This window comes from Palaemon carinicauda, chromosome 5 (assembly GCF_036898095.1).
Source record: "Palaemon carinicauda isolate YSFRI2023 chromosome 5, ASM3689809v2, whole genome shotgun sequence".
In the NCBI taxonomy this organism is placed as follows: Eukaryota; Metazoa; Arthropoda; class Malacostraca; order Decapoda; family Palaemonidae; genus Palaemon; species Palaemon carinicauda.
This window is the reverse complement of record NC_090729.1, coordinates 129,439,518-129,448,878: the sequence shown is the minus strand read 5'-3', so window position 1 is coordinate 129,448,878 and position 9,361 is coordinate 129,439,518.

The window sequence follows — 9,361 nt, the reverse complement described above, 5'->3', positions numbered from 1 at the left end:
CATGCAGGTCAAAGATGAACCTTCTCCCTCCATGCAAGCTAAGGATCAACCTTTGTTCTGTGAAAGGTCAAAGAACCTTTCCCCCTCTCTGCAGGTCAATGATGAGCCTTCCCCCCACTCCATGCAAGTGGAGTATAATTTTCCCTCAATCTATGCAGGTCAAGGCTGAATCATCTCACCTCCATGCAGAGCAAGAATGAATCTCCCTCTCACATTCAGATCAAAAGTTGAACCCTTCCCCTTACGGTGCAGGTTAAGGGTTAACTTTCCCTATCACCTACTGATCTAATATGAACCTTACCCTCTCTGTGCAGGGCAAGGAAGAACACATCTCCCTTCATACTGGCCAGGAATGTATAGTCCCCATCTAATGCAATAAAGATGAACTTTCCCACCCCATGTCAGTGATGAACCTTCCCCCAGTCGTAAATGTCAGTGATGAACCTTCCCCCAGTCGTAAAAGTCAGTGATGAACCTTCCCCCAGTCGCAAATGTTAGTATGAACCTTCCCCCAGTCGTAAATGTCAGTGATGAACCTTCCCCCAATCGTAAATGTCACGTATGAACCTTCCTCCAGTCGTAAATGTCAGTGATGAACCTTCCCCCAGTCGTAAATGTCAGTGATGTACCTTCCCCAGTCGTAAATGTCAGTGATGAACCTTCCTCCAATCGTAAATATCACGTATGAACCTTCTCCCAGTCGTAAATGTCAGTGATGAACCTTCCCCCAGTCGTAAATGTCACGTATGAACCTTCCTTCAGTCCTAAATGTCAGCGATGAACCTTCCCCCAGTCGTAAATGTCACGTATGAACCTCCCCCCATTCGTAAATATCAGTGATGAACCTTCCCCAAGTCGTAAATGTCAGTGATGAACCTTCCCCAAGTCGTAAATGTCAATGATGAACCTTCCCCCAGTCGTAAATGTCAGTGATTAATCTTCCCTCAGTCGTAAATGTCAGTGATGAACCTTCCCCCAGTCGTAAATGTCAGTGATGAACCTTCCCCCAGTCGTAAATGTCAGTGATGAACCTTTCCCCAGTCGTTATTGTCACGTATGAACCTTCCCCCAGTCGTAAATGTCAAGGATGAACATTCCCCCAGTGTAAATGCCAAGGGTGAACCTTCCACTAGTCATAAATGTCAAAGATGGACCTTCTCTCAATCGTAAATATCAACGATGGACCTTTCCCTAGTCGTAAATGTCAAGAATGAACCTTCCCCCAGCCGTAAATGTCAAGGATGAACCTTTCTCCAGTCGTAAATGTAAGGGACGAACCTTCCCCCAGTCATAAATGTCAATGTCAAGAATGAACCTTCCCCCAGTCGTAAATGTCAAGGAGGAACCTTCCCCCAGTCGTATATGTCAAGGAGGAACCTTCCACCAGTCGTAAATGTCAATGATGAACCTTCCACCGGTCGTAAATGTCAAAGATGAACCTTCCCCCAGTCGTAAATGTCAGTGATGAACCTTCCACCGGTCGTAAATGTCAAGGATGAACCTTCCACCAGTCGTAAATGTCAAGGATGAACCTTCCACCGGTCGTAAATGTCAAGGATGAACCTTTCACCAGTCGTAAATGTCAAGAATGAACCTTCCATCAGTCATAAATGTCAATGTCAAGGATGAACCTTCCCCCAGTCGTAAACTTCAGTGATGAACCTTCCCCCAGTCGTAAATGTCAAGGATGAACCTTCCACCGGTCGTAAATGTTAAGGATGAACCTTCCCCCAGTCGTAAATGTCAAGGATGAACCTTCTACCAGTCGTAAATGTCAAGAATGAACCTTCCATCAGTCGTATATGTCAAGGATGGACCTTTCCTCAGTCGTAAATATCTATGATGGACCTTTCCCCAGTCGTAGATGTCAAGAATGAATCTTCCCCGAGTCGTAAATATCTAGAATGAACCTTCCCCAGCCGTAAATGTAAAAGATGAACCTTCCCCTAGTCGTAAATATCAACGATGGATCTTTCCCCAGACGTAAATGTCAAGAATGATCATTTCCTCAGTCGTAAATGTTTAAGATGATCCTTCCCCCAGTCGTAAAAGTCAAGGATGAACCTTCTTACATTCGTAAATGTCAAGGATGACCCTTCCCCAATCATAAATGTCAAGAATAATAATTTAACCCTCCCTGCATGTCAAGAATAAACACACTCCATGAGGGATACATCTACAACCTCATCATCAATGGTTGGAAAGTATTTTCTGCATACACTGCAACTTTCAACTTCATTATAAATAGGTATTTATTTGATGCTGGAAGATGCAGAGCCAATGTTTCAGAATTCCTGGTGGAGAACATGTTGATATATCCTGTACGGGAGAATGGAATGGTTCAACCTTGACCTGCATGGGGTAGGTTCTTCCTTGACCTGCACTGGTGGGGGAAGGTTTGTTCTTGACCTGCACTGGAGGGGAAAGGATTGTTCTTGACCTGCGTGGAAGGGGGTAAGGTTCATCCTTGACCTGCAAGGGGAGAAGGTTTATTCTTAACTTGCCTTTGGGAAGGTTTATTTTTGATTCAGCTATAATTAGAGGTGACATTGATTTTCTTACTTTTTCTCCTTTTGTATAATCATTCCTCCTAAGCGAAACGGGTTATATTCAGACATTGAATACCAAATAATCTATTGATGTAGAAGCAACCAAAGGGGATTATATAAACGAATCTACCTTGACTGGGATTCGAACCCATTCACTAAATGGAAAAACCACACACTCCCACAAATTGTCGAACTAGTGGGTTGTAGTTAGGAAAGGGTTGAATCTGTGTGCGCATATCTATATAAATATGTAGGTGTCATAATAAAAGATGAAGAGATGCCACGTTAATACGGTATTTCGTGTTCGTAGTTCTGCTCTCTTCGTACTGAGAAGTGAACCTCCTTTATCAAAGGATGTTTTTCATGAAGTTTTCATTCAGGCCACGAAATGTATCGACACTAGAGCCATTGTTATGGTTTATGCAATGGAACTGGAATATCTCTACCTTGTAGCTTAATGAAGCCACTATGAATTTTATACTCCATTTATACTCATTGTCACTTTGAAAAGCGACGTTGCATTTTCAAAGGGAATAAAGTAATTGTTGCAAAGTGAGCGCCTGTCTATTCCATTGTGTAATTGAATGTTGTTTCGTATTTTATTTTCATCTTGAATGCGGAAACAAATTGGTGGTTTATATTGATTCAGGATTCCTTTTGAAATCATTGTTGGTGTTTCCGTGACATGCACCAAAACACAAACACACGCACAATACGTTTGTGGGGAAGAGAGATTGTTTAGAGAGAAGGAAGAGTTTGTCACCTAAAATTCAGATTTAATTTCATCGACTCTATTGTAAGGAATTCATCTGTTTTTAAACAACTTCTATTGTGCTTGTCATTTCATACTTTGCAAGCCTCGTATTACATATTAGTTGTTTTGTTGTTTTTATAAATTGTTATACAATGAATAATAGGTCTGATATTTAAAATAAAAGCTCATTATAATTATCGACGTTTTAGTTATTAAAGATAATTCATAATTTATCTTAATTGGGTCTCGTATGATTAGAACATTGATATGATAAGAAAGCATTTTATAAATCATGTCCAATTATGTAAATTAGAGCAGTCTCATTTATTATTCGAGGCATCTCCCTCCCTCCCTCTCTCTCTCTCTCTCTCTCTCTCTCTCTCTCTCTCTCTCTCTCTCTCTCTCTCTCTCTCTCTTTCTTGACTGCAGCCGAGTAGGTAAAGCATTGGGTTAACTACAGAGGAGCATACGCCTTCTGCAGCCGACTGGTTACAGAATGGCCTGTTGCTTTCGTGGTGGGCAGTTCGAACCCTCAAAGAAGGGTTAATAATTGGAATCTATTTTCAGGCGATAGTGTTATTGATCTAGTTACTGCTAGAAACATTTATATAAAACGGCATACCCGAGCTTCAATCATTGAATGATATTTAAAAGCCATTAACTTTTACAAAAATTGATAGTAAAAAGATATCCATAGCCAATGTCAAATGTAAATTCATTGCATTTATCTGATGGTATACTGTAATTTCAAGAATAACGGAAATACGGAAATTGGGAGTATTTGCATTACTAGGAGTAAATGAAGATCTGTATCATACAGTTGGACACAGGAATTTCTTATACACCCCGCTATGAGGAAAAGCATCCTTTCACAACTTATCTGCATAGCGAGTAACCAAACTACTCCGTAACGAGAGATGGCCGTGGTGGTGGGTCGGGCTACACACACAAACTCGCCGTGCCGTTACTGTATGACAGGGTGTACTTCCTCGAAGTGAGGTGTGCCAGGTATTCATGTGTCCAACCGTACTGTCATTATGCCTTCATTAACCTGTTGTTGTGGCAACGCTCACCAAGAGGATAAAATCAGGGTTGCGGTGGCGTCCCTGACTGGTGAACGCCAGACTGGGGTTCGAGTCGCGCTCATACTAGTTAGTTTCCTTGGTCGCTGCAACCTCACCTTCCTTGTGAGCTAAGGATTGGGGGGTTTGGAGGAGCCTATAGGTCTATCTTCTGAGTCATCAGCAGCCATTGCCTGGCCCTCCTTGGTCCTAACTTGGGTGGAGAAGGGACCTGGGCGCTAATCATATGTTTATGGTCAGTTTCTAGGGCATTCCTGCTCGATAGGACAATTTCACTGTTCCTTGCCCCTCGCATTCATGAACGGCCTTTAAACAAGCAACGTTGTTCTATTTCCGGGTCTAACCCCGATTTTAAGGAAGGCGTTATCCAGGGTAAGCAGTGCCATAGTCTCTACCATGGCCTTCCACTGTCTTGGATTAGAGTTCTCTTGCTTGAGGGTACAGTCGGGTACTCTTCTGTTTTATTTTCCCTACCTCTTGTTTTGTTTTATGATTTTATAGTTTATATATGAAAGATCTAATTTCATGTTGTTACTGTTCTTAAAATAGTTTAATTTGAATGTTTATTACCTCTCTTGTAGTTTATTCATTTCCTTGTATCATCCCTCACTGGCCTATTTTTCCCTGTTGGAGCCCTTGGGCTTATAGCATCTTGCTTTTCCAACTAGGGTTATGGCTTTTAGCTTGTAATAATAATAATAATAATAATAATCAATGCTTTGGGTTTAGAATGACCGTTTTGATTTATTGATTTTTTTTTTTTTTACAAAATGCATTGAGAAATATAGCTCGTTATCAAATTGAAAATAAATACATATCAAGGGTCATTGTAAGATTAAGATATAAATGAATATAAACAAGCAAATATATAGAAAACGTTATATTAGATGTTTTTATTGTATTCGCGTTATATGTCATAGAGAGGTAAGTATAAGTAATGAGCTTTTTACTATTTGTAGTGTTGTTATTGGAATGCAGTTCTTTACTATTAAAAAGGGGAAATGCAACTTGAATATATATATTATAAATTTCTATTCATCTATGCATTTTCCATTTATATAAATTCAAAGTCGAATGTGTTCTTTTAACAAACATTCAGAAACAAACATTTGTACCTGTATTCACGCAAACACACAACATTTTAGGTCAAATTTCCCCCTAAATGGAGGACGTTCTTTTCCCCCTGTGAGGCCGAATGCAATCAAACTTTTCCACTCTCCTAGGATGATAGCAAAGAAACGTATCATTTTCACATATTTGCCGTGGCTTTACAACAAAAGGTCACGGATGAACAAAACATACTTTTTTTTTTTTTTTTTTTTTTTTTTTTTTTTTTTTTTTTTTTTTTTTTTTTTTTTAGTCTGATGGGTATGATATTGGAGTACATAAAGATGGATATTGTGGGATATTGTGTCACCCTTGAAAATAAAATGGGAAATAGGTCCTACTTACCTGGGAAGGACGAAGTTATTATGTCTGGTCTGGCTGATAGATAAACACTTAGCAAGGCAATGGATACCTTTGTAGCGTCAAAAAGGTTGAGAGGATGGGTGATATTAGAGATTTATGTTGGGGAAGAAACTTCTTGATGATTATTATTATTATTATTATTACAATATAAGTTACAACCCTAGCCTAAAAAGCATGATGCTATAAGCCCAAGGGCTCCAGCAGTGAAAAATAGCACCGTAAGGAAAGGAAACAAGGAAATAAGTAAACTACAAGAGAAGTAATAAACAATCAATATAAAATATTTTCAGAACAGCAACAGCATTAAATTGTATCTTTCATCTATAAACTATATAAACTTCCAAAAAAACAAGATAAAGAAAAATAAGAAATTGTACCCTCAAGGAAGAGAACTCTTACCCAAGACAGTGGAAGACCATGGTACAGAGGCTATGCCGCTACCCAAGACTAGAGAACAATGGTTTGATTTTGGAGTGCCCCTCTCCTAGAAGAGCTTCTGATTGTTGGAAAGTAGTATTTTCTAAAGACGAGTAATCATAAGTATACTTGAAGAAACAGCAAATGACAGGATGAGTAAATAAAAAGTTTGTTGAAGGAAAATTGGATATTAATTTAGGTGTGGCTGCATTAAAGAAGTGATCTTGAGCAGTCGTTAAAAGGAATGGATAAGGCACTCACCAGAAAAAAAATTGTAAAGTAAAAGAAGATAAAGGCTTAGAAGACAAAGATGATGGTATATAAGAATTCCAGAAATGATAAAAAAAAATTTACATGGAAATACATATAAAGAGGAAGGTTAATGAACAAATGGGCCTAAAAATGGATATACAATTTAAGATATACTGTCTGACATGAATACTGTCACAGAGATAAATATTTTTCACATATTTGGGTTTGGAATATACAGGGAATGTATGGTTGAATAATGCAAGAGTGGAAGGTGTTAATGTAATGTTAATAATGCTTGTGGAATTTACATTTAAAGATGTAAGGAAAAGATTGGAGAATGAAAAAGCATGAGGATATGCTACAACAAGGCATTGGTTCTGTAATCAAGCAGCTGACCAAAGTTTGTAATTTTTCTGGATATTGTAAAATTCCAGAATGAATTTAATAATGACGGTAATAATGGTTCTGCTATTAAAAGAGAAATGTGAAAAAGGCATCAATGAAAATTCTCAAAGTATAACACCACTTATTAGGCTATATCAGGGAAGGCAAAATAATGGTTGTTTAATCGAAAATGCAAAACAGATGTCAGATCGTTAGATTATTTGCCTATGCTAAGATGTGTGAATCAGGTGTTTGTTGTGAAATAATTTTTCGAAAAAAAATGAAAGATTGGAAAAAGTCAAATATTTTATATGTGAATTTGGAAAGAATAAACTGAGATGCAACTTAGAAGGGGATAAGGATGTAAGGTATTGTGAATTACTTCTTGCTTCATTATATTGTTTGCATTATAAATGTTACCATTTATCATAACATTATTATTTCATTTATCACATTTACAGTACCTGTTTATGTACAACATACAGTCCCACACACACACACACACACACATATATATATATATATATATATATATATATATATATATATATATATGTGTGTGTGTGTGTGTGTGTGTGTGTGTGTGTGTGTGTGTATGTTTCTGCCAAATTCATCTGCTGTTGCTTTGTACTTTTCATGTTTTATTGTAACCTAAATTAAGTGAAATTGTTTCTTATGGTACAATCTCTGGTATTTTCAGGAATGGTTGGCTGCTGCTACTATAAAGGTTCAGTGGTCTACAAACCCGGCATAGCTAAACAAGTATTTAGAACTAAACAAGTTATCTAAAAACCTCTGTTTTCTATGAATTTCAAGTCTAAGAACTTCCTTTTCTATGGTTTCAAGTCACCCAGAGCCTATTCTTTACGATGTTCATATAATAACAATGTGATAGCAGTGAAATATCAAATGACAATGAAGTTGTTGCAATAAGTAAAACATGTTGGCTGAGTCGAAGCAAATTTAGATGGGATTCCTTCTCCACCAATGAGAGACCAACCAAGGTCCGTCTGCCAGCCAATAGGAAGCGAGTATCGTACCACAGTTCACAGGCTGATGGTGTTTACACACACCGGAGTCTGTCCTAGTAAGTGTTGTTCTGTGTTTCTCCGTCGAATTTACGTGATTATTAGTGTTCAATGGTCCTCATGATTCCTTCAGGTCATGAGGTGAAGGTATCAGTATATCGGATACTGTTGTGAGTGTTGGGAACGAGAAACAAGTAAATAATGGATAACGGATACATTTTACGGGTAGATTACTCGTCACCAAAACGAACTTCTAATGCAAGTAGCTCAACTAGACATGATCTCGGCTGTTTTTGTAATGAAGTTGTGATGAAGTGAGGTGTGTGCATAAGACTTTCTGACATTTGAACTGAAACTTGAAATGCTTTTGATTAATTGGGTTTCAAAGCCAACATCGCCGGTCAAAACATCGTTAGAAGATTGTCATTGTATACAAGCCATCGGTTAATAAGATAATTATTAACGTATCAATGATAGGCTTGGGTAGCCCACTATACTTACTAATATATGAAAATGTAATAGATTTTGGTGATTTATAACATTTTTAAGACAAAGAATATACTATATTGCCCATGAAGTTTGTATAACTAGGCCTAGGCTGTACATAGTCATTATCAATATCGGGAATGCTCGTCAGAAACATTTTCCAGAACATTTTGGGTGAATTGATCAAGATTACCCAAAACTGAATAATACCACACCATGGTCCTCAAAATTACAAAGCTGGTCGTATATACACAAATAATGGTTTTGGGTTTTCTGTTGATGTGCAAAACATGGAGCTGGCTTCCCAAAGGGAATGAAGAGATGAAAAAAAAATATATTGACAATGGCATGTGTATATTAACAACACAGACGAGAAGCCTCGAGGACGAGTTGATGATCTGGTGAACTTGGTGAGTGTGACTATCAACTTTTCAATCCATTCTGATTGTGTCCTTCCTCATTTTGAAAGAATAGAAGTTGTTCAATATACTTTTAATTCTATTTTTTAAGGGGAGATGGTATTATTTATTTATTTGCTACGATCAGGATGGATAATATTTCTTATAATTGTTATGGAATCATTCTTTTTTCAGCATTGTTTATTACTGGTAGTATGCCTATACGTAGAATCTGTAAATGACATTCATGAAATGTTTCACACATTTATGCATATACATCGTAGTTGATTTTATTTTTCATTTTATTGCTTAGCTTTACGATACATTGATTTTAGAGACCCGATTAGTATAGTGTATTTCAGATAGCTAAATCTTTATAGATAGTGTATGTATACCGGAACTATTTGGCGATTAAGGAAGAGGCTATTTACAGTGAACTATTAGGAAATGATTGTTAGGAATTCATAGGAATAGTCACAACTGTTAGTGAAGAAAGTATTCATATTACCAGGTTTTTTTTTTCGAATAAACTTCGTAAAAC